The following is a 23,049-nucleotide window of genomic DNA, read 5'->3' on the forward strand; positions in this document are numbered from 1 at the left end:
ACGCGATTCCCAAGATATGGCTCTTGGTAAAATCTACAAATGGAAAACTTCCAAACTGAGTCTTCAGAATCGTAGTCCGTCCATATCCTCTCTATCCTCTTTAGGAGGTCATTCACAAACCTCCTCAGATGGACCTGATCTCAGACCCAGACGAGGGAATAAGAGAAGATTTGAACCATACCAACGCCAACAACCAAAAAGATGGGCTCGAGGTGATTCCGAGATGGGCACAAAGAAACAAACACAAAAGGTAATTAATCTCTCTAATATTGTACTTACCAAAGCTCAAACTGATGTTTTAGAACTAGGTCTCTCCTTCTCTCCCACCGATAATTTCGATTGCTTCACAGCAATAAAAGATCTCCACCTATTTGCACGAAAACTTACTTTTAAGAAGATATTCCACGAGAAAGAGATGTCTATGTCACCAGATGACCATGAGCACTTGGCCCTTCAAGCTTTGGAGGATTTATTAGATGAACAAGAGCAAACCACCATCAAAGGTAAAATTCCCCCACATTTGCTACCTCGCTCAAAAAACTTTCCATCTTTTTCTAATTATCCCAATATTGATTTATTTGTCAAATTGGTCACACAGGAACTCAGACGCCTACCTAGAAGTGTCAATAACAACAACTGTACAGCAGTTCAAAGAAAAGCCATCTGCGAACTAAGTAAGTTAAACAATGTGGTTATTAAACCATCTGATAAAGGTGGGAACGTTGTGATTTGGCCAGTTCAAGATTACGAGAAAGAGGCATTTAGACAGTTGAGGGATACTACGTGTTACCAACGACTCACATTTAATCCCCTAAATAAATTCAAAGATGAGTTGATTGAAGTTCTCCAAGTGGCAGTAGATAATAATGTTATTCTGGGGAAGGATATTGATACCCTTGTGCCAAAATTTCCTAAGGTATCCTCTTTTTATCTACTTCCCAAGGTTCACAAGCGACTGAACAATCCACCTGGACGTCCGATTGTGTCAGGAACGGGTAGCCTCTGTGAACCGATATGTAAGTTAGTTGACCACTACTTACGCCCACTTGTTGAGACACTGCCTTCGTACCTCAAAGATACTAATGACGTTTTGATGAAATTTCAAGATCTACACTTGGATCCAGATATGTTAATCGTGACTTGTGACGTTGAGTCACTTTATACGTCAATACGCCATGTTGATGGCATATCAGCCACGAAATTCTTCCTGGAGACGTCCAATATTGATCGCAATTTTGCTACCCTACTATTACATCTTTTGGAGTTTGCATTGGTACATAATTTTTTCCTGTTCAAAGATCTCCTCTACCTGCAGCTCCAGGGGACAGCTATGGGGGCGGCATGTGCCCCCTCATATGCTAATCTTTTCCTGGGGCTGTGGGAGAGGGAGATCTTTGTTACCAATCCTTCCAAACATGTGGACAAAGTATGTTTATATGCACGCTACATAGACGATATTCTCATGATCTGGCGGGGGGAACTGGGGGAACTTCACGAGTTCATTCAAACCCTCAATCAAAATGATAAGAACATCAAATTGACATACAAGGCTGGAAGACATAGAATGGAATTTCTAGATATTCTTTTTGATGTGGATGATATGGGCAACATTTCCTCTACCGTCTACAGGAAAGAAACGTCTAGCAATACTCTACTCCATGCAAATTCCTCTCATCCTCAAAAGCTGATCGATAGTATACCGATTGGACAATTTCTCCGTATTCGTAGACTGTGTTCGAACGATGCTGAATTTGAGATCCAGTCTGAGGATCTCCGGCAAAGATTTCAAGAACGGGGCTACTCTGATCAAGCCATCCACAATGGATACAAAGTAGCGAAACGATCCAGCCGCAGAGACCTACTTGGACCAAAAACCAAAAACAAAGAGATGGATAACCAGGTGAGATTTATCACTACCTATAATTCTCAATGGGCTAATGTCAGGGCCATTCTGTCTAAATATTGGCAGATTTTGCGTATGGACCACACTCTCAGCCAGTATACACAGAGGAATCCTTCTATTACATACCGTCGATCTAAGAATCTGAGAGATCATTTGGTCCGGAGTGCATACAAAGGCCAGACTCCCCATTTATTTGGATCACGAGGTCCAAAATGGGGCTGCCGACCATGTGGTAATTGTGTTGCCTGTGTGAATGTTGAAACTGCCACATCTTTTTCCAATTCCAACAGGCAACGCAACTATGAGATTACGCACACCATCTCATGCACCACCTTTGGTGTTATCTACTCGGCTATGTGTCCCTGTGGGCTCATCTATATCGGTCTTACCACTAGAGAACTACGCCGCAGAGTCCGTGAACACGTCTTAGGCATTAGAGCCGCAAAGGAAGAAAGTGATCCAACGAAATTGAAAACTATTCTGCGACATTTTAAAGAACATCACGACTGTAACGAAGCCCTATTGAAGGTAAGGGGAATAGATAGGGTGCTCACCGATGCTAGGGGGGGCAATTGGAGAAGGATATTGGCACAAAGAGAATCCAAATGGATTTTCCTTTTGGATACGGTAACTCCACACGGTCTCAATGAGAACCTCAGTTACGCGCCCTTCTTGTGATTCTTCCCCACATAATCCATAGCTCTCTTACCGCTTGGGGTCTTGACTTTTTAATTGTTTTTATGCTTACCATTCCTCTCTATGTGCTTTTTGTTGTTCTTGTCCTTTGGTTCTTAATACAATTTCGCACTCACAATTATTTTGTACTTGATGTTGTCTGTCATGTTGTTTCTTTTCTTTTTTCACAGGAGTCATCGGATCCTATCGTCCTTATTCTGTGCCACTGACCTAAGCCAACTCATTTGCCCATCCCTCCATTATATCACTATGTGTACTTTCACGAGTGTTCACTTTTGCACTGGGTTGCACTTTTTGCACTTTATTCACTTTATTTTTTATAATATGTTATATCAAATGCAACAATGGTTGCCCTCATCTCCTCATTATAGTGTCACGTTATTATCATGTTTATGCCTGGACCCACATTCGCTAGCGTCCATGTTCTTACTATGCACTTTTTAGCATTGCAAAAATTTTTTTCATAAAACAGTATTTTTATATATATATTCCTCTTACGAAAAACATTTCTTTCACATGTATTTTATATTTTATTTATTGACTTGTGGGTTTATGTGCAATATGCATTTAGGTATCCCTTCTATACTTACCAGTGTGTTCCTGTGCCTTGGCGCGTGCGCAGTGTTAACACTAGCGCTGCGAGCTCTGCGCATGCGCAGTGTTCATCTCGGCCGATACCGCCGCCACGTGATTTGCGGCGGTTCCCGCGATGACACACTGCTCCCGCGCATGCGCACTTCGCCGCCGGACCGCTGCTAGCGGTTTATAGAGGTGGCACTACATTGGCTGCTATGATAAGATAAACCAGGTGGTAATCATTTAACTATTTCTTATTGGTCCGCTGCTCCTTATATTCTTGACACCCTCAAACAATCAGCACTCCCCTTGAGAAAGCCTAAGCGGCGACACACGTGTCGGGGTTAGTGGCGTGTGTCCCTCTGTGGTATGGTATTAGTACAACCTGTTTACATATGTCACATTTGTTTATGTTCATTTGATTTCTCATGCCTTGTTTGTGCCCATAATGTATTGAATTTGGTTTGTATAACCTACCTGTATGCCTTGTTTGGCAATCCATTTCACATAGTCACTTTTTTATCATTGTTTTAAATTTCGATCCACTCATTATTGACATTCTATGTATTTGAAATACTCTTTGTATATTTTTGTTACCAATAAAATATAAATTTAATATATGAACTTAAAGATTGTTACTGTCTTGATCAATTTTTTGGTGTGCACCTCCCCAATAGTAACAGTGCCTCCAATAAGAAAAATAAAAGGAAAAATAAAATACTTCATTCCCCTCCCTTTCACACTGTGTTCTCTCTGCTGCTGTGACACAGGCAATACATGATGGCATGTCTGTCAGTGCTGGGTCTGGTTTGGACATCCAAGTAAAAAGTTGGACCTCTTTTAGCTGGGTTAATTCCACTTACTGCTAACAACAAAATGCCGTACAACAAAGGAGGCCATGGATAACAAATATAAGAAGATTGCCACAGCCTGGATCGATGAGTAAGTGTCCCCTTTTATCATGCTTGATTTTGATGGTAGATGTCCTTTAAGTAATATGGGTTAAGACGTGAAAGCCAAAGGGGGGAATGGAATCACAGGAAAAGTCAGCCAAAAAGCTTGCTAAAGTGACAGAATTTTGTAACAGTTTCCTGGTAAAAACTAATAGAAGGTGCATAATACAACCAACTAAACAGTCAAACTAGACCAGATACTTTCGATAAATCTGCCCTAATGGGTGCACCAGCAGGTGCACACTAATCACTAGTAAAAAATATTTTTTAGTTCACCTTCTTTTTCCCGGTGCATGTAAGTGCGTGTCAAGCGACACAAATTATTTTTTAAATACCGCGTTTTTTACGAATCCGTCGGGTCTTCCCACGGCCACGCCCCCGATTTCCGTTGCATGCAAGCCGGCGCCGATGCGACACAATCTGATCGCGTGCGCCAAAATCACGGGGCAATTCAGGGACAAACGGCGCAAAACGGTAATATTCGGGAAACCCGGTGATTCGGCCCCTTAGTAAATGAGCCCCACTGTGTGATGCTAACGATCATACACGTGTGACATCACATGACCACGGACCAGGGTTTATTATGATACTTAATGATACTTTTTATGATTGATTCTTTTTTTTTATATTTCATTTTGCTAGAAACTGTAGTGTTCCTCAAAGGAAAAAACTCTAAATGGTACAACTTTCACGTCCCAATACTAAACAGTATAGACAGGACCTGGGAGAACAACACAAGTCTAATATATACCATGAAGTCTTGGAAAAGATTATGGGTTAATGGTACCCAGTATAAGAGCTCTTTCCTGGAGAATACATGTGTATGGCAGGACTGTGGGGTGTAGCTTTGTGTCTGGTGCTGCAGTGTATAGGTGGATGAGGAGCCCCTCTCCTGTAACATGAGGCGACCACCCCTCGTGCCACATCCATAGGAAGGAGAGTTTGAGAGCGAATGAGAACTTCTCAAGGGAAGGACAACAAAGCGCGGTCTCCCCTCCAGAGCGCGGAATGTGAGCCGCCCCCCGGTCTCCAGTGTGTGCGGCGGAGCAGTGTGCGCTCTCTTTCGCCACGCTCCCCCGGCCGCCTCTCTGCTCTCATGTACGGGGCCGGCGCGCGCTGCGGAGGCTCCAAGATGGCGACGGCCGCAGTTCCTCCTGCTGCAGCCTCCCCACCTCTGCAGTCCGGCGGCGCAGGCTGCGGGGACTCTCACTAGAGTCGGGCAAGTAAGTGCAAATGCGGAGACTGCCAGACCAGTACAAGAGCCGGCACACGGGAGGGCAGAGGGGACGAGGCTCGGGCTCAGCACCGGGGACAGCGGGGCCCGGGATGGGGGAGGGGGGGAGGAAACTGCCGCAGAGACGATCCTGCCCTGAACTTGTGTAGTGCAGGCCCGGCACTGCCCGGCACATCGCATGTGTCTAGTGCCCCACTCACCTGCCGGACAACTTACCGCTACCTGTGCGGCACCGTGCAGACAGTGCGGTGTCATCACCTGGTGTCCCGCGCCCCTCCCTGGCATGCTGTGCGGGGCAGCCCCTGGCAGAGGGTGCGGGTGTGGTGCAGTGTGCAGGGGATTACCGGACAGGACACCCCGGGCTCTGGGCGGTGAGTTGTGCGGTTTCTTATACACTGCGGTATTTTCCTCTCCTCCTGTGGCCCTTACCTTGTGCGGCGGTGGCAGAGCTGGCATCCCCCAGCATGATGCTGCCAGACACGGGGGTGCCAGGGGATAGCCCGGGGGTGCCCGGTGCAGACAGAGGGCAACCCGATTACTCCCATGCAGGGGCTATGCCAGCGGGCGTCCCGGGGCTGGGGGCACCAGTCATGCCGGGTATATAGTGTATACTGTGCTAAGGTGGGCCCAAGGGACTGTGTATGCGGTGCTATGAATGGGCAGATACATGTGCATGCACCCTGCCTGCAATACACTGCACAACTGGAGGGGCAGATCCCTACCAGTAGTCGGGACTGGCAGTGTGGTGCTGGAGGGCAAATCACTAGATCACTACCAATAGTCGAGACTGGCAGTGTAGTCAGCACTGGTGGTGTGTTGCTGCTGCTGGGGGGGGGGGGGGGGGCAGTAGTCAGGACTGGAGGGTGGCACTGGAGGGCAGATCCCTAATATTAGTCAAGAGTGACAGTGTGGTACAGGAAGGGCAGTTCCCTAATATAAGATTGGACAAGCCTAGAGGTACTGAAGTGTCAGTCTGGACTGTCAGTGTGGTGCTGAAGGGTGGATTCCTAACACCAGTCTAGCCTTACAGGCTGCTGTTGAATAGCCAAGAATGTTATGTGGTGCTCAGCTTTCTGTATATATTTGAGTTGGAAAAGTAAAGGTATGACTGGAAAGATGGAGAAGACTTTACAAATCATTCACATTATATTGGCCTGTTTTATAGCTGGGTGCCTAAGCGACAGCTCCTGTATACTAGACTAGTCACAGCTGGGTGCTAAAAGGACAGGTCCCATGTACTAGACTTGTCACACCTGGGTGCTGAATGGACAGCTCCTGTATACTAGACTAGTCACAGCAAGGTGCTGAAAGGACAGGTCCCATATACTATGCTTGTAATATATGGGTGCTGAAAGAACAGCTCCTGTACACTAGACTAGTCACAGCTGGGTGCTGAAGGGACAGGTCCCATATACTAGACTTGTCAGACATGGGTGCTGAAGGGACAGCTCCTGTATAGTGTACTTAGTCTTCCCTCTTCTTAAAGTATGGTACTGGATTTGCCGATGGTAAAAAGTGTGTATAAAAGTAAACAGCCTAGTAGTAACATGATACTAACTTTATTGTTCATTTATAATGGACCAGCCTGGATTGTTCTGCTGAATGTTCAGCTCATTTACATCTCAGCAGCTTGTATTGTAGTGCTGAATATACAACTTCTCTATATTACACCAGTCTGTATTGTAGTGCTGAATATACACCTTCTCTATATTACACAGTCTGTATTGTAGTGCTGAATATACACCTTCTCTATATTACACCAGTCTGTATTGTAGTGCTGAATATACACCTTCTCTGTATTACACAGTCTGTATTGTAGTGCTGAATATACAACTTCTCTGTATTACACAGTCTGTATTGTAGTGCTGAATATACAACTTCTCTGTATTACACCAGTCTGTATTGTAGTGCTGAATATACACCTTCTCTGTATTACACAGTCTGTATTGTAGTGCTGAATATACACCTTCTCTGTATTACACAGTCTGTATTGTAGTGCTGAATATACAACTTCTCTGTATTACACCAATCTGTATTGTAGTGCTGAATATACACCTTCTCTGTATTACACAGTCTGTATTGTAGTGCTGAATATACAACTTCTCTGTATTACACCAGTCTGTATTGTAGTGCTGAATATACAACTTCTCTGTATTACACAGTCTGTATTGTAGTGCTGAATATACACCTTCTCTGTATTACACAGTCTGTATTGTAGTGCTGAATATACACCTTCTCTGTATTACACAGTCTGTATTGTAGTGCTGAATATACACCTTCTCTGTATTACACCAATCTGTATTGTAGTGCTGAATATACACCTTCTCTGTATTACACCAGTCTGTATTGTGGTGTTGAATATACAACTTCTCTGTATTACACCAATCTGTATTGTAGTGCTGAATATACACCTTCTCTGTATTACACCAGTCTGTATTGTGGTGTTGAATATACAGCTTCTCTGTATTACACCAATCTGTATTGTAGTGCTGAATATACAACTTCTCTGTATTACACCAGTCTGTATTGTAGTGCTGAATATACACCTTCTCTGTATTACACAGTCTGTATTGTGGTGTTGAATATACAGCTTCTCTGTATTACACCAATCTGTATTGTAGTGCCGAATATACACCTTCTCTGTATTACACCAATCTGTATTGTAGTGCTGAATATACACCTTCTCTGTATTACACCAGTCTGTATTGTAGTGCTGAATATACACCTTCTCTGTATTACACCAGTCTGTATTGTAGTGCAGAATATAAAGCTTGTACAGTTTGTAGTGTAGATATACACTCATCTCCTCTATATTACACCATTCTGTTTGCAGATGCTCTGTATTCCAGAAGTCTGTAGTACAGAGCTGAATGTACAGATCCTCTTTATTACACCAGTCTGTGTATAGTGCTGATTGCACATCCTCTATATTACACCAGTCTGTTTGTACAGATCCTCTATATCACACCAGTCTGTAGTATAGAGCTGAATCCCCCTATCCTCTTACACGAGTCTGTGTATAGTGCTGAATGCACACATCCTCTGTATTACACCAGTCTGTAGAATAGAGCTGAATGTGCAGCTCCTTGTCATTACAGCAGTCTGCAGAGTTGTGCTGCATTAGCAGCTCTGTATAGTTATAATATGAGGGTAGTGTAGTGCTAGATCTGCCATGTCTGTCCTGCTGAATGAGCCTCCTCCTGTGCTAGTGGTTACACATGGTGTTGGCTGCTCAGCTCCATACAGTAGCCCGGCCTTGCAGCGTGATGCTGAATGGACAGCTCCATAATGCTGAGCGAGCAGCTTTAACCCTTCTTCGGATGATTGTGTAGTAATGAAAGTGTTGTGTCATTGAACATTTTTTTTGTGTTTGATCCTGTATTTAGTTGAAGACCTTTACTCTTTATTTTTTAATTAAAATTCCCTTTCCATATATGTTTAAATTATTGGATTATCGATTCATGTCTGATTCATTCACTTTCTGTAGATTTACTTCATACCAAACCGGAAGATGATAACATTTTCCACGTTTTAGGACTTGGTCTCTTGATAGGATGTTTGATCTGGCAGATTTTATGGGAATGACATATCCTTCCACAACTTATGTCTTTCCAAGTGTAAATATCATGTGGAACATTAGTGGTTTTATGCATTTTTTGTGAATTTTACAACTGGTTCTATTTATCTGCTTTAACCTATGTCAAAGAAACATTTAGTCTTTCGGTGAGATTCTCACTTAATTTGCATGTCATTTCTGAAGTTATGAAGTCAAGAATTTACATATTGTAAAATAAATCCACATTATTATTTATTTATATTTTCATTGTTTCAATTTATTTATATATTGCTTATATTATATTATTTGTTTTGTTTTGTTATTTATTTATTAACTAGTTTAATTACTCCAGAAAAGAATTGTATTTCTTATTAGCTATATAATTTTTTTCTAAGTTTGATTATTACTCAGTGGAGTTTACTGAGGGGATGTGTGGATTTTCTTTTAGTGGATGGGTTTACTGTAATTTGCAGAGACTATAATAAGGACACAATAATCATACTTTCTACTTGTAGTACTTCTGTAGAGTTCCTCACAAAGAATCTAAACCATCATTTACTTCTATATCAAATACTATTTTATTTAAAATCTTTTTGGTGACTTTGTATGATATAGAAAAATTGAGTTGTTTGATTTTCATGTTGTTTTCATAATGGAAAGTTACGTAATTTTTAAATGATACTTTGGTAAAGATTCTAGATCTCTGCTTGCTGCAAGACTTGACTTTCATGGATACACTGGTACAGTAAGCAGAGATCTTGTAATGATGTCCCATGACCATGGACTGATATTTATCAGCTGGAAATAAACATTAAATGACAAAAATCAGAGATCTCGAAAACAGTGAGGGATTGATTTAAAAAGCATTTTGGAAACTTTTAGAACTTTTCATGAAACAGGACAACTCCTTTCATTTGAGAAACAAGAATACATCAGAATTTTTATTCTAGATATGAAAAATTCAGTTGTAGAAGCAGTAAAATGATTAATAGACACGGAAATAGAAAGTCCTCAATATCAGTTCTCTTAAAAATATTGCAACATTGAAGAAATAGTTGGGAAGATTTTTTAAGCAGCTTGTACCAAACAAGATGAAAAACCGTAAAACAATACTCATAGGTGTACATACATGCCTGCCTTACTGTTTCATCTGACATAACACATGTGCGGATCTAGCTCCACTTTTGTTATCTTTTCTAACTCCTAAATGCAAGATCCTACCTTGTAATTGATACATTTCCCCTACATTTTATTCTGGTAAAGCACAGTAGGAGCAGACTCTTTCTCCTGCAGCTTTTTGCTTTATTTTATCTTGTTTGGACTGATCACATTGTCTGTGCAGTTTCTATTGCAATTAGAAAACAAACACAACTATAATTTAAAAAAAAATTAAGTTTGGTAAGAGATCAAAACTGTAAGGTCTCCTCATGGGAAGACACGCTGTTATATTCTCAATCAGGTTGGTCTAAAGTAACATTGGTTATAGGGTTTACTATCCATGTTTTTTGCACTATGCTTAAATAAACTGAAAGAAAAGTAGTAATAAGAAAGACATTTTACTTTGCGTTATTTTCAGTTTGTTTGTTGTTGTTTTAGGTTTCCATTTTCATATTTATTTATTTTTAAATAGGAATACAGAATAGAAATAACAAATACTATCACATTTCCATCAGTATCTATTGTTATACATAAACTTTAAAGTTAAAAGGACCTGTAACGAAAGATGAGTGAATCTTTTCATTGCTTTGAAGATTCGGTACGAATCTGCCTCTTTGTAAGTACCAAATCGAATCCAAACCTTTTCTGATTCGTTTCAGACAAATCTTTCAAAAATTGCGGCTATCCACTACTGTCATTCATCTCTGAGGGAGGGTAGGGCAAATGTAAATGAAAAAATGCCTAAAACTGATCTAAACCAGATAAAAAAATGAAAAATCTGTTTTATGTACCAATTTCCAGGACAACATTGGTTCAAGACCAAATAGATTCATTTTTGTAAGATTCAACAAAGCTTCCACAAATCAAATCTTGGATTATTCTCTCAACTCTACCCATAACATAACCTAAAATAGTGTAGACTTCTGCATTGCTGTTTTCGTATAAATAACAGGAGAGCGATAACAGACAATAACAAAAGACATACAAAATCAATTGATATCAACTGAATTTTTTACAATTTTTTTATTTCTAATAATCTCTACATTGAAAAGTGAAAAATAACGAAAATCAAAACAATGATGTGAGCTGGTCCTATGCAAGTGCAGCCAACAATGGTGATAATGCTGCCATATCTAGAATACAACATACCAGAGCCAGGATGTGGATGATATTTTGGTGTTGTATTTTGTGTAGAAAAAACATGAATAACCAAGGGAAGTATAAAGCCACTGCAGATATTCTTCAGTGTTATTTCTGGGCATGGACATTTGTCCTGATGGCATAGCACCCTCTTTCATAGCAGAATAAAGTAAGTAGGGTCCTCTAAATTTTTATAATCACTAAAAAGTTACAGATTTAACAAATATTGAATTTAGGGAGAGAACTGTAATTGTATCAGTAAATGTAGCAATTCATGATTGCAGCAGAACTTCATTCCGATTTACTGTTCTGCATTTATAGGGCCGGCCACCAATGTCATATTGTAACTTGTAATAGTCTGTGAGTTGTAAGGGAAGACATTTGTAAGAGGTTTTTTAAATACTGAAATACTTTCATGCAGATGTATCATAAAGCTCTTCCATGAGTAGATCTATAGCGTTAATATTTATTCAGTTGTATTTAGTTTCAGTTTGTCTAGGTTTGTCTCTATGTTGTGTTTAAGAGTCTCAAAGCATTGAGTATAAAGTATGAGTGTGAACGCTGCCTAACACTGTATAAGAAGCAATGCATTTAGACCCCCTACAGTTCAATAATGCTGTCTGGTGGTAGGACATTTTGTTAAAGGGAACCTGCCATCAGAAATTGAATTAATAAACCGCTACCAGTATGTTGTCAAGCAGTTGAAAAGCTTTTAGATCAAGTTTCTTTCATTGCCCAGCTTGTTGACATCATCCAGAAAATCAACTTTGGACTGAGATGTATAAAGTCTGGGAGGTGGAGAGTTACACACTGAAATCAAGCTCTCCCTGCCTCTAAACGCCTCTTTCCATGTTATTGACATCATTCACCGGACTTCAGTAGATCTGATCAATGATGTACCTGGACACAGGGCCATACGTTACAGTGAAGGGGGCGTTCTAAACCAAGGAAAGCTTGACTTCAGTGTTAAACTCTCCGCCTCCTTGACTTCATAAAACCAATTTACATCTCACTTCAAAGTTGATTTTCTGGATGATGCCACCACACCAGACCATGAAAGAAACATGATCTAGAAGCTGCTCAGACTGGTAGTGGTTTATTAGGCCAGTTTCTGATGACAGGTTCCCTTTAAGTTTCTAATTCCTGTAACTACTACATGTACGTTGTCTTTTACAATTTTATTTGCAATAGTTAAAATAGTTGTAATAGTAACATTTTTCTAATTCATTCTACTGATATAAATCGGATTTTCTTGATTTAATATGAGGTTAAGGGAAATCTACCATCAAAATCTAGCATAATAAACCAGGGACACTAACTCCTAGATCCAGGCACTGTGCCTGTGGTAATCTTCTGATATTTGTTATCCTTTCTTTTAAAATCAACATTTAAACGTATTCTTCTTTTTCTCACTGGTGGTTTTATGGTTTGGTAATGATTCTTCTCTTGCTAAAGTGGAAAGCAGCAATTCATTTCATGTATTTGTGGTGAGCTGGAGTAATTAAGCAACAACTAATGTGAACTAATAGATCCACAGTGTAAAGACAATAAATTGGCCTTTGGATAAAGGAGGTAGGTTTTATACTCATCGCTAGTAGATGTTAAAGCTGAATTGCAGTTACAAATCTTAGCTGCCTTTCAATACAACAGAGATGAAAGTTGGGTACGAAGACATATATATGGATAGCATGGTGTGCCATTGCTTCATGTAAAACCCACCCTTAGGCTAAATTCACACTGCCGTGAGCCCGCCGCGCCGTAGCACGGCGGACACACGGCAGCGCGGGGAGAGGAGGAGGAGGTGAGCGCAGCTCACCCCCGCCCCTCTCCATAGGAATTAATGGCGCACGGTGCCGTAATATGGGGAAAGATAGGACATGTCCTATCTTTCCCCGGGCTACGGAGCGGTACGGTGCCGCACGTGTGCTGCACCGTACCGCTCCCGTACAGGGCCGTGAGCCCATAGAAGTGTATGGGGGACGTATATCGGCCGTATATACGTCGGCCGTATATATGTCCCTCATACTGTAGTGTGAATGTAGTCTTACCCATATACCGGATAGGATCCTAGAGGATCTGCCTTCCTGATGTATCCAGCTGGCAGCAAGTTGTGGGGAAGTTCTCCTCACAGCATTTGGAATTTTTTCCCACCTTTCCAGTACATTACATCGACTATTAAATGGTTCCACTAGAAAGTACAATAGGGCACATTTACTAAAAACAGTGCAGTCTGTACGGTGCGCCAGATCCAGGAAATCTGGTGCTCCCTACACTGCATGACAGAGGGCACCACTTTTTTTGTGTACCTTTAACATAGGGCGTGCAACACATTGGGGCTCATTTACTAAGCGTCCGGGGAGCGCATTTTCGTTGGGTTTCACGTAGATTTCTGTTTTGCTCCACATCGTGTCGCATGCGAACGGAATTTGGCGCATCGGCCCCGGCTTGCACGCGACACAAATCGGGGGGTGTGCCCTCGGACAACCAGATGGATTCGGACAACGCACGGGAAGACACACACTTACAAGCACCAGGAAGAAGAAGGTGAACTCTTTTTATGCAGAAAACTTTGGGGGAGATTTTCTCTTTCTTTGTAATTTTGGTGCAAACAAAGTCACACATTTTTGCGCACTATTCTTTTTGCACATTTTTCTGTGACTTTTCCATATCTGCACCACAACTCGTGGCGCATAGCCATATATCTAATGAATCTGTTTAGCTATTTTTATTGGCCATCTGTAACTTTTAAAAAAGTTGCAAAAAAGTGTGCAAAAATTCGCCTGGTCTAAGCTGGAAAACTTGGTAGAACGAAGCAGGACAACCAACGTTGTGACCTTTTTTGCACAGAAATTTTGGGACTATGGGCCACATGTATCACTCGTTTTTTCTGTTGTTTTTGCGCCTTTTCATTCAGGCGCACCGTTTTTGCGCCATTTTTGCGATTAAACGCCAAACTAGCCGCGCAGCAAAAATAAGCATCTTTCCCTCATCTATCTTACCAATCCAGATGTTTTGCTGCGCCTAATGATATTCATCACTTGCAACGTTTTCATTTAGGCGCAAAAACGGGCGCAAAAACACTCCAGCCTGAAGGTGGCGTTATCTGAGAAGAAAGCACTGAGCCCCTTTGCAGAACAGCTCATTTCTAGAAGCAAAGCTCAACCAGACACTGGAACATATAATAGATACATGAGATACTCTGCAGACAGGAGCTGCAGACTCTATTTACAGTTCATCACCTTCTATTTACAAAACATTCTGCAAACTCCTGAGCTCACAGCAAGAGCAAGAGAAGTTTGCAGAAGTTTGCAGAATGTTGCAGATACTACAAACAAGTGTCCCCCATGTAATTCTGCACAGTGTCTGAGGGGGATACTGGCCAGAATTACAGGGGGGCAGCAGGAGACCAGCACTGGGGGATCCCCTCCAGGAGAAGCCCCTGCTGAGGAGGTCACTGGGTGCTGGGTGTCACACACCTGGGTGCTGCTGTGAGTGTTATCTTCATTAGTGCCTGAATCTAACATTGCGCCAAAATTGCACCTAAACTGTGTTAAAGTAAAGTGATTAATAAGAGGCAGAAAATATACTTATCACAGATGGTTGTAGCTTGTGATAATTCTGACAAAACAGTGCGCCAGAATGTAGGCGCAACTACTACACTTAGGCGCACAAAAGTGATAAATGTGGCCCTTTTTTTTTAGAGTTGCATCCTCCACACCAGTCAGCAATGTTAGACTTACAGACCCGTGTTCAATTTAACACAAGGAAAATCAACCTAAGACAAATTAGACTAAGAAACTAGAGCTAGACTGACAGGAAAACTAGAAGAGGAAAGATAAATCACCCCTTCAGTGCTATTTATCTTAAAGGGAACCTGTCACCGCTGTTTGAAAAAATTAAGTTGTGGGCAGGTTCCTATGGAGCCATTATAGCATAAGGGCAACCTTTCTTCATCTAATAAAATCTTTGCTCAGAAAAGGAAAAAAATTTACATTTTTTCTCTGCCTGGTAACAGGGCAGAAAGTCTAGAGTGTTGAGGTGGGCGGATACTCACACGCTTGCTCACACCTCCTTTCCCTAAGTCATCCGGCTGTCGGCTGAATTATCACACATAAGCAGGAAGCAAAACTGAGCAGTAAAGCCACGCATGCGCCGACACTCAAAGCGCATGGCAGCCGTAGGCATTTGTGTAATAATACAGCCGGATGACATAGGAAAAAGAGGTGTGAGCAAGCCGATGGATTCGGACGTATGCATCCGGCCACCTTGACTCGCTAGACTCCCTACCTGGTTACCAGGCAGAGAACAAATGTTGATTTTTTTCCTTTTCTGAGCGGGGATTTTATTAGATGAAGAAAGGTTGCTATGCTATGAGGGCTCTATGGGAACCTCCCTGCAACTTAATTTTTTCAGGTTCCCTTTAAGTATTTCTGGGTCAATATCACAGCAGTAAAATGTATATGAAAGATATTATTGCATCAGTCTGTATTTTTAAAAATAAGGAAAGATGAAGAATGTGGTACTGTAGCGTTTAGACTGAGGCCTGCATTCACACTACTTAACCCCTTAAGGACGTAGCCATTTTGTAGCTTAAGGCTCAGCCCAATTTTTTTTTTCTGACTTGCGTCGCTTTATATGGTTATAACTTTTGAACACTGTTACTTATCAAAGCGATTCTGAGATAGTTTTTTCCTCACATGTTGTACTACATTTTAGTGGTAAATTTTGGCTGCTAAGTTTTGCGTTTATTTCCAAAAAAAGAAAAAGAAAAATGCAGAATTGCAAATTATCGCGTTTTCAGGCAGATAGATTTACCACCTAAATAACTTGCTGAATAACATTTCCCATATGTCTACATATCATTTTGAAATGTCTGGATAATTTATTGATGTCACGTGGCTTACAAATACATTATCAATTTTCCCTATTTTCAGAATTGACTATTTTGTGGAATAATTACTGATTTGAATGAAATTTTTAATATTTAGCATTAAAACCCCCCTATATACACAACCCATTTTCAAATCTGCACCCCTCAAACTATCAGAAACAGCTTTTAGGAAGATTGTTAACCCCTTGAGATCTTCATAGTAAGACATTGAATCAAAAAGTTCATTTAGCCCGAGTACAGGGATCCCCCACATGTGGCCGTTACTTGTTTTATGGGCGCACACCCCATAACTTTTTTTTGAGGTCAGGAGTAGAAAAGCATCAATTCTGTACTGGATTTTTTTTTGATGTTCACCGTATAGCCGAATAATCATGTTATCTTTATTATCTTTATTTTATGGGTCGATACGATTACGGGGATACCATACTTCGATATTTTTTCTTATGTTTTACTAAATTTGCCAAATAAAACCCTAATGTGGGGAAAAATCATTTTTGAATCGCCGTCTTCCAAGTGGCATAACATTTTTACTTTTTTGGCTATGGAGCTGGTTAATGGCTTTTTTTTTGCGGGACATGTTGTTCTTTGCAACAGTATCATACCGGAGTACATATGTTTTTTTGATCACTTCTTATAGCTTTTTTTGTGGGATTAAATATGTAAAAATCATAATTTGTGACAGTTTTTTAAATGCTTTTTTAATGTCGTTCATCGTACAAATTCAATAATTATGTCATTTTAATCTACGGTTGTTACGGACGCGGTGATACTATAAATGTGGGGTTGGTGTTATGATTTAGACTTTTTTTTGCGTTATATGTATCTATATGTTTTGGGGCTTATGGACATTTTTATTGATTTATTACTTTATTTTTTATTGAAAAACATGTTTTTTTACTTTTTTTATATTTCCACCATGGGACATGAACAAGCAATCATCTAATTGTTTGTTCATGATAATATCCTGCAATACTGATGTATGCAGGGTATTAGCAGTGTCAGCCTATGCACATGCATAGGCTGACACTGTGCCTTTAAGATGACGTCATAGTGCCTGCAGGCAGCTTTGGGGTCCTAGCTACAAAGCAACCATCACTGCCCCCCAAAAAAGGCTCGCAGGGGGGGGCAATCACGGGGATAGACCCCCCAAAGGCAAGTTAAATGCCGCAATTGTGCTGACCACTGCATTTAATAGGTTAAACACCCACGATCTGAGAAATTCTGACCGGGGGTGTTACCCAGGGAAGTCAGCGGTTACCCATGATCCCCGATGCCTGCTCGGCTCCAATGCAGAGCCGCATCGGCTCAGTGCTGTACTGGTACTGCGCTGAGCACTAAGGAGTTAATCATGTTAACAATTTACAATAATGTATACAATATGCTAATATTGCATTTAGGTAATTCTCATTGTAACATTCAATTAAACATTTGTGGATTGTACATAAAGCCATAGCAGGACATAAATACCAAAATCTTGGGACACTGAAATATCTGAACTGATTGAATTGGCAAGTTCTGTGCAGCGCTGCTTAATCTGTGAGTGCTATATAAATAAAAGAATTATTATTTGAAAATATATTGAATACCTTGATGATTAGTCAGACCTTTTACTAATTGTCAAAGATCCAATTATCAATTTACAGTATACTGAAAATTACACTGATATACAGAATGTGACACTGACCTATAATAAGTCCCAGATGCCACAGATGTATGTCACCATGTGCTCCCATCAGTCAATAGCCACGCATCCTCATCCACATGCATTGATGAAGGACTAAACAGGTTATATACCAAACACTGAACACATTTGCAAGTCAAAACATAAAAGTAAGCATTACACTATTAAAAAATGAAAATGTGTAATACAAAAAAACTAAAGAAAAATAAACTCAATGTAAATAATATGATTTTTTTTAATTGTTGTAACCAATTGTAAAGGATATCCCAGTTTTAACCTTATTACCAATAGGGATACCATTATAAGCAATTGTTGTTATCAATTATAAATCCTCCATTCTCTATGGTTGCTCTTATAACCTGGAAAATAAAACATTAACAAGTTAATTTGCAAATACATTCAGGTCTTATATGGTGGACATTATACTACATAATGCTTGACTTTGCAGTGTGAATTTTTGTCTCTCACATCTGCCACACCAGTAACAATAATTGTCATAGACAGATGCTATTCACATATTCATTTCTAGTCACCTCTGCTTTGGATCTCAGCTTTAAAAATATTTCCCTTTTTTAACCCTTTAACGGCAGGTGCCGTAATAGTACTGCGCGTCGGGTGAGGGTTCATGGAGAGGGCTCACGGGCTGAGCCCTCTCCATAGCCTGTAAGTCTTTGCTGCATATAGTTATCGCGCCAATCTCCGCTGGCAAAGCTGCTGGCAGCTTCAAAAAGATGGCAGCGCATTTGCTCTGCCATCTTGGTGACAATCGTCATTCCCCGTGACATCATTAGGGAGCAGCAATGGGTCACCATGACAGCCTCGGGTCTTCTGAAGGGGTTCTAAAGTACAACCTAGGGATAAAGTACCCTAGGGGGTCCGAAAAATAGTAAAAGTAAAAATAAAAAAAAGTTAAAAAAAAAAGATAATAATAAAACCTAACAATTCTAATCACCCCCCTTTCCCTAGAACTGATATAAATGTATATAAACAGTAAAAATCATTGACACATTGGGGCATATTTACTTACCCGGTCCTGACGTGATCCCCGCTGTGCGTTGTCCGAGATCATGTACCCTGCCGTGTTTCATAAAGATCATGCGATATCCTGCATGTGTTGCTTCCCCGCTCAGGTCCGCTGGAGTTCACCTTCTTCTTCCTGGTGCATTTAAGTGCATTGTCTTGCGACACAATTTTAAAGTTAAATCCCGCACTCAGTCCAAATCTGTTGGATCGTCCGACGCCCCCCCCCCCAATTTGTGCGCATGAAAGTCGGCACGATTGTGCCAAAATCCGATGCGACACAATCCCCTTCTAAATACCTGTCCCAGCGGCGCAAATAATGAAAACTTCTAAAAGTCGTCGAAAGTGAGAATCGCGGACCCTTAGTAAATAAGCCCCATTAGGTATCACCATGTCCGAAAATGCCAGATCTATAAAAATATAATAACTGTTTTTTACTGCGTTTAACCCTGTAATGGGAAATAGTTCCTGAAGTTGAAAATGGCACTTTTTGCCATTTTGAAGAATATTAAAAATTCAATAAAAAGTGATCAAAAGGTTGTACTGTCCGAAAAATGGTAGCATTGAAATCGTCATCAAAAGTCGAAAAAATTACACCCCCAAAGCTCCATACACCAAAGTATTAAAAAGTGAGCGCCAGAAGTTGGCAAAATCCCCCCAAATTTTTTGTACAGGAGGTTTTAATTTTTGTAAATGTATGAAGACATTATAAAACCTATACAAATTTGTTATCACCGTGATCGCACCGACCCAAAGAATAAAGTAGACAGGTTATTTGGGGCGCTCAGTGAAATCTATAAAATCCAAACCCACAAGAAAACAGCGCAAACCTTTTTTTTTTACCATTTTCATTGCATTTTTTTTCCGCTTCCCAGTGCTTGCAAGCTTTCACATAGATATTTTTGAAGATGGGAAGTGAAAAATGGAAAGAAAAAAAAAAAAGGGCCAGGTGGTTAAGGGGTTAAATCTTTCCTCAACAAATCAGAAGTGAATGTACAATTTATATTCGTTATACTCTTTCTTTGATTCTTTACATTATTTCCCTTCTCCTCCTTTTTCTCTTCCCTTAAGTGCCGCTGCCTCATGCAGTTTCCTTTTATAACTTCATGGCACTAAACAGAGTAAATTGGACGGCTTTTAGGTGAGAAGTCGCACACATTAAAATGTGTTTGTTTCTGTTCAGTTTCCTCAAAGTAACCATCATTCCTAGATATTAAATCTCTGAGTTACTTCTCCTTTAGATTTTGTTATTACGATGGGACTAAACTCTATCTCAAATATTTCTATATCTTAAAAGTTCCTGACCAATCCCCCACCGCATCCCAGTTATTTTACCCGGTATGTGCTACCTTCGCCTGGGGGGTGGTAGTTTCTTTTTACCTCTGCTTGTTTGTGCAGTACGTACTACATAATGAGAGAATTGATTACTGAATTCAGCATTATGTTCTTCAATATCTGGTAAACAGGTCCGCAAAGGAGTCAACTATCCAGTTATTGCCCGTAGTTCCTGTTCAGATGCCTCTAAATGCACTGTCTCCCCCTGTAGCACTACAAGCAAATCCACCGCTGAAGCCTTCCGATCAGCAGGTTTATAGTGAGATAGGTCTAACCCCAAAGCTGTCTGCCAGGGGGTTCCCAAGGCAATGTGGTGCAACATACTTGCTCTTGCCGGTGATCGGAGCCAAGTGTCCGAATATATAAGCACCCATGCATGGAGTGGACCACCCGCATGCTGATCCTTTTCCCTGTTCCTAAATATATTAAACATTATATCATATCTAAATTCCTGATAATGGAGCCTTTTCAATAGCACAGCACTGTACAGATAAATAGCCTGCACAATTCCTATATTTTACAAACACACCTAATCATGCCAAATTCATATATATATGTACACAATTTTGGATGAAATCTTGGAAAGCTGCCACTTATATATATACGGTATATATATATATATATATATATATATATATATATATATATATACACATATAAATATTTTTCCTTTCTGACACCAATTGTAACCAAGTGAGGGACTTATGAAAACTGCTTATATATTATAATAATAATAATAATAAATAATAACTTAACACAATTAGTTAAAAAAAATAGGGAAAATATTTATGCTTAGTCGGTATAATCAGATCAAAGCCTAGAGAGTGCCTTCCACAGTTCTTTAAGATAGCTCCGCCCACTGCGTCTTAAGAGAAAGTCGTGTGGCCTAGGTCAAATGATCAACTTGGGCGCAGAGCTCTTTAGTCATCTGCTCCAATAGAGACTGGGTAATGTTAGAAATCATAGTGTTTCTTATATCCCATTTCTAGCTGACGGAGCTTTCAGGACTGAGAGCTGTGAATGACTAAACACGGAAGTTTAGGCAGAAGGATGGCAAGTGCAGGCAAATGGTGTAAGGGAAGGAGGGGGCTTAGCATGGGGAAGGGTGCCAACCATGACCAAAACTGTATAGACCAGGGGTCCCCAAGCTTTTTACATAGGGGGCCGTTCACTATCCCTCTCAGACCGTTGGAGAGCCGGATAAATAGCGGTACATGTGACCGCACCCATAATACACTGGGCCCCCCCCTCAATTATTTAATATACTGCACCCCAGAGGTCGCACTAAGATTTTTACAGAAGGGTAATAATACTCCTCGTCCTATTTTTGGGGAGTATTTTTAGCCGAGGAGGAGTATTAAATTTTTTGTAATAAAAATATAAAACTTCTAGCTGTATATAATGTTAACAGACGCTATTCATACATGAAAATCATCTTCACCGCGCGCTCACTACACACACACACAGAGCAGCACGCTCACTACACACACACACACAGCAGCACGCTCACTACACACACACACAGAGCAGCACGCTCACTACACACACACACACAGCAGCACGCTCACTACACACACACACACAGCAGCACGCTCACTACACACACACACACACACACACACAGAGCAGCACGCTCACTACACACACACACAGAGCAGCACGCTCACTACACACACACAGAGCAGCACGCTCACTACACACACACAGAGCAGCACGCTCACTACACACACACACACAGCAGCACGCTCACTACACACACATACACACACACACACAGAGCAGCACGCTCACTACACACACACACAGAGCAGCACGCTCACTACACACACACACAGAGCAGCACGCTCACTACACACACACAGAGCAGCACGCTCACTACACACACACAGAGCAGCACGCTCACTACACACACACACACAGCAGCACGCTCACTACACACACACACACACACACACAGAGCAGCACGCTCACTACACACACACACAGAGCAGCACGCTCACTACACACACACAGAGCAGCACGCTCACTACACACACACAGAGCAGCACGCTCACTACACACACACAGAGCAGCACGCTCACACACACAGATACACACACAGAGCAGCACGCTCACACTCACAGATACACACACAGAGCAGCACGCTCACACACACACATACACACACAGAGCAGCACGCTCACACACACAGATACACACACAGATAAGCACGCTCACACACACACATACACACACAGAGCAGCACGCTCACACACACACACACATACACACACAGAGCAGCACGCTCACACACACACACACATACACACACAGAGCAGCACGCTCACACACACACACACATACACACACAGAGCAGCACGCTCACACACACACACACATACACACACAGAGCAGCACGCTCACACACACACACACATACACACACAGAGCAGCACGCTCACTACACACACACAGAGCAGCACGCTCACTACACACACACAGAGCAGCACGCTCACTACACACACACAGAGCAGCACGCTCACACACACACATACACACACAGAGCAGCACACTCACACACACACATACACACACAGAGCAGCACGCTCACACACACACACAGAGCAGCACGCTCACACACACAGATACACACACAGAGCAGCACGCTCACACACACACATACACACACAGAGCAGCACGCTCACACACATACACACACAGAGCAGCACGCTCACACACACAGATACACACACAGAGCAGCACGCTCACACACACACATACACACACAGAGCAGCACGCTCACACACACACATACACACACAGAGCAGCACGCTCACACACACACACACATACACACACAGAGCAGCACGCTCACACACACACACACATACACACACAGAGCAGCACGCTCACACACATACACACAC

General features: G+C 41.4%; 1 protein-coding gene and 1 long non-coding RNA gene across 9 annotated transcripts in view; both read left to right on the forward strand.

Annotated features, from left to right (window-relative positions):
* The first annotated feature begins 627 nt into the window (after positions 1-627).
* On the forward strand, positions 628-1,783 carry LOC140116509 (uncharacterized). The gene is made up of 3 exons (XR_011852782.1): positions 628-674; positions 944-1,016; positions 1,630-1,783. It is a non-coding gene; the product is annotated as an uncharacterized lncRNA (long non-coding RNA).
* A 3,424-nt stretch (positions 1,784-5,207) lies between these two features.
* Positions 5,208-23,049, forward strand: part of SCN8A (sodium voltage-gated channel alpha subunit 8) — a 100,880-nt gene continuing 83,038 nt past the window's right edge. For 7 of the 8 annotated variants that reach the window (XM_072134751.1, XM_072134757.1, XM_072134755.1 and 4 more), the window contains exon 1: positions 5,208-5,351. The gene's annotated coding sequence lies outside the window, so the exon portion shown is untranslated. Of the gene's footprint in view, positions 5,352-5,711; positions 5,734-23,049 lie in introns of those variants that run through there. The other variant, XM_072134753.1, reaches the window with a different exon arrangement.

This window comes from Engystomops pustulosus, chromosome 2 (genome assembly GCF_040894005.1).
Source record: "Engystomops pustulosus chromosome 2, aEngPut4.maternal, whole genome shotgun sequence".
Lineage (NCBI taxonomy): Eukaryota > Metazoa > Chordata > Amphibia > Anura > Leptodactylidae > Engystomops > Engystomops pustulosus.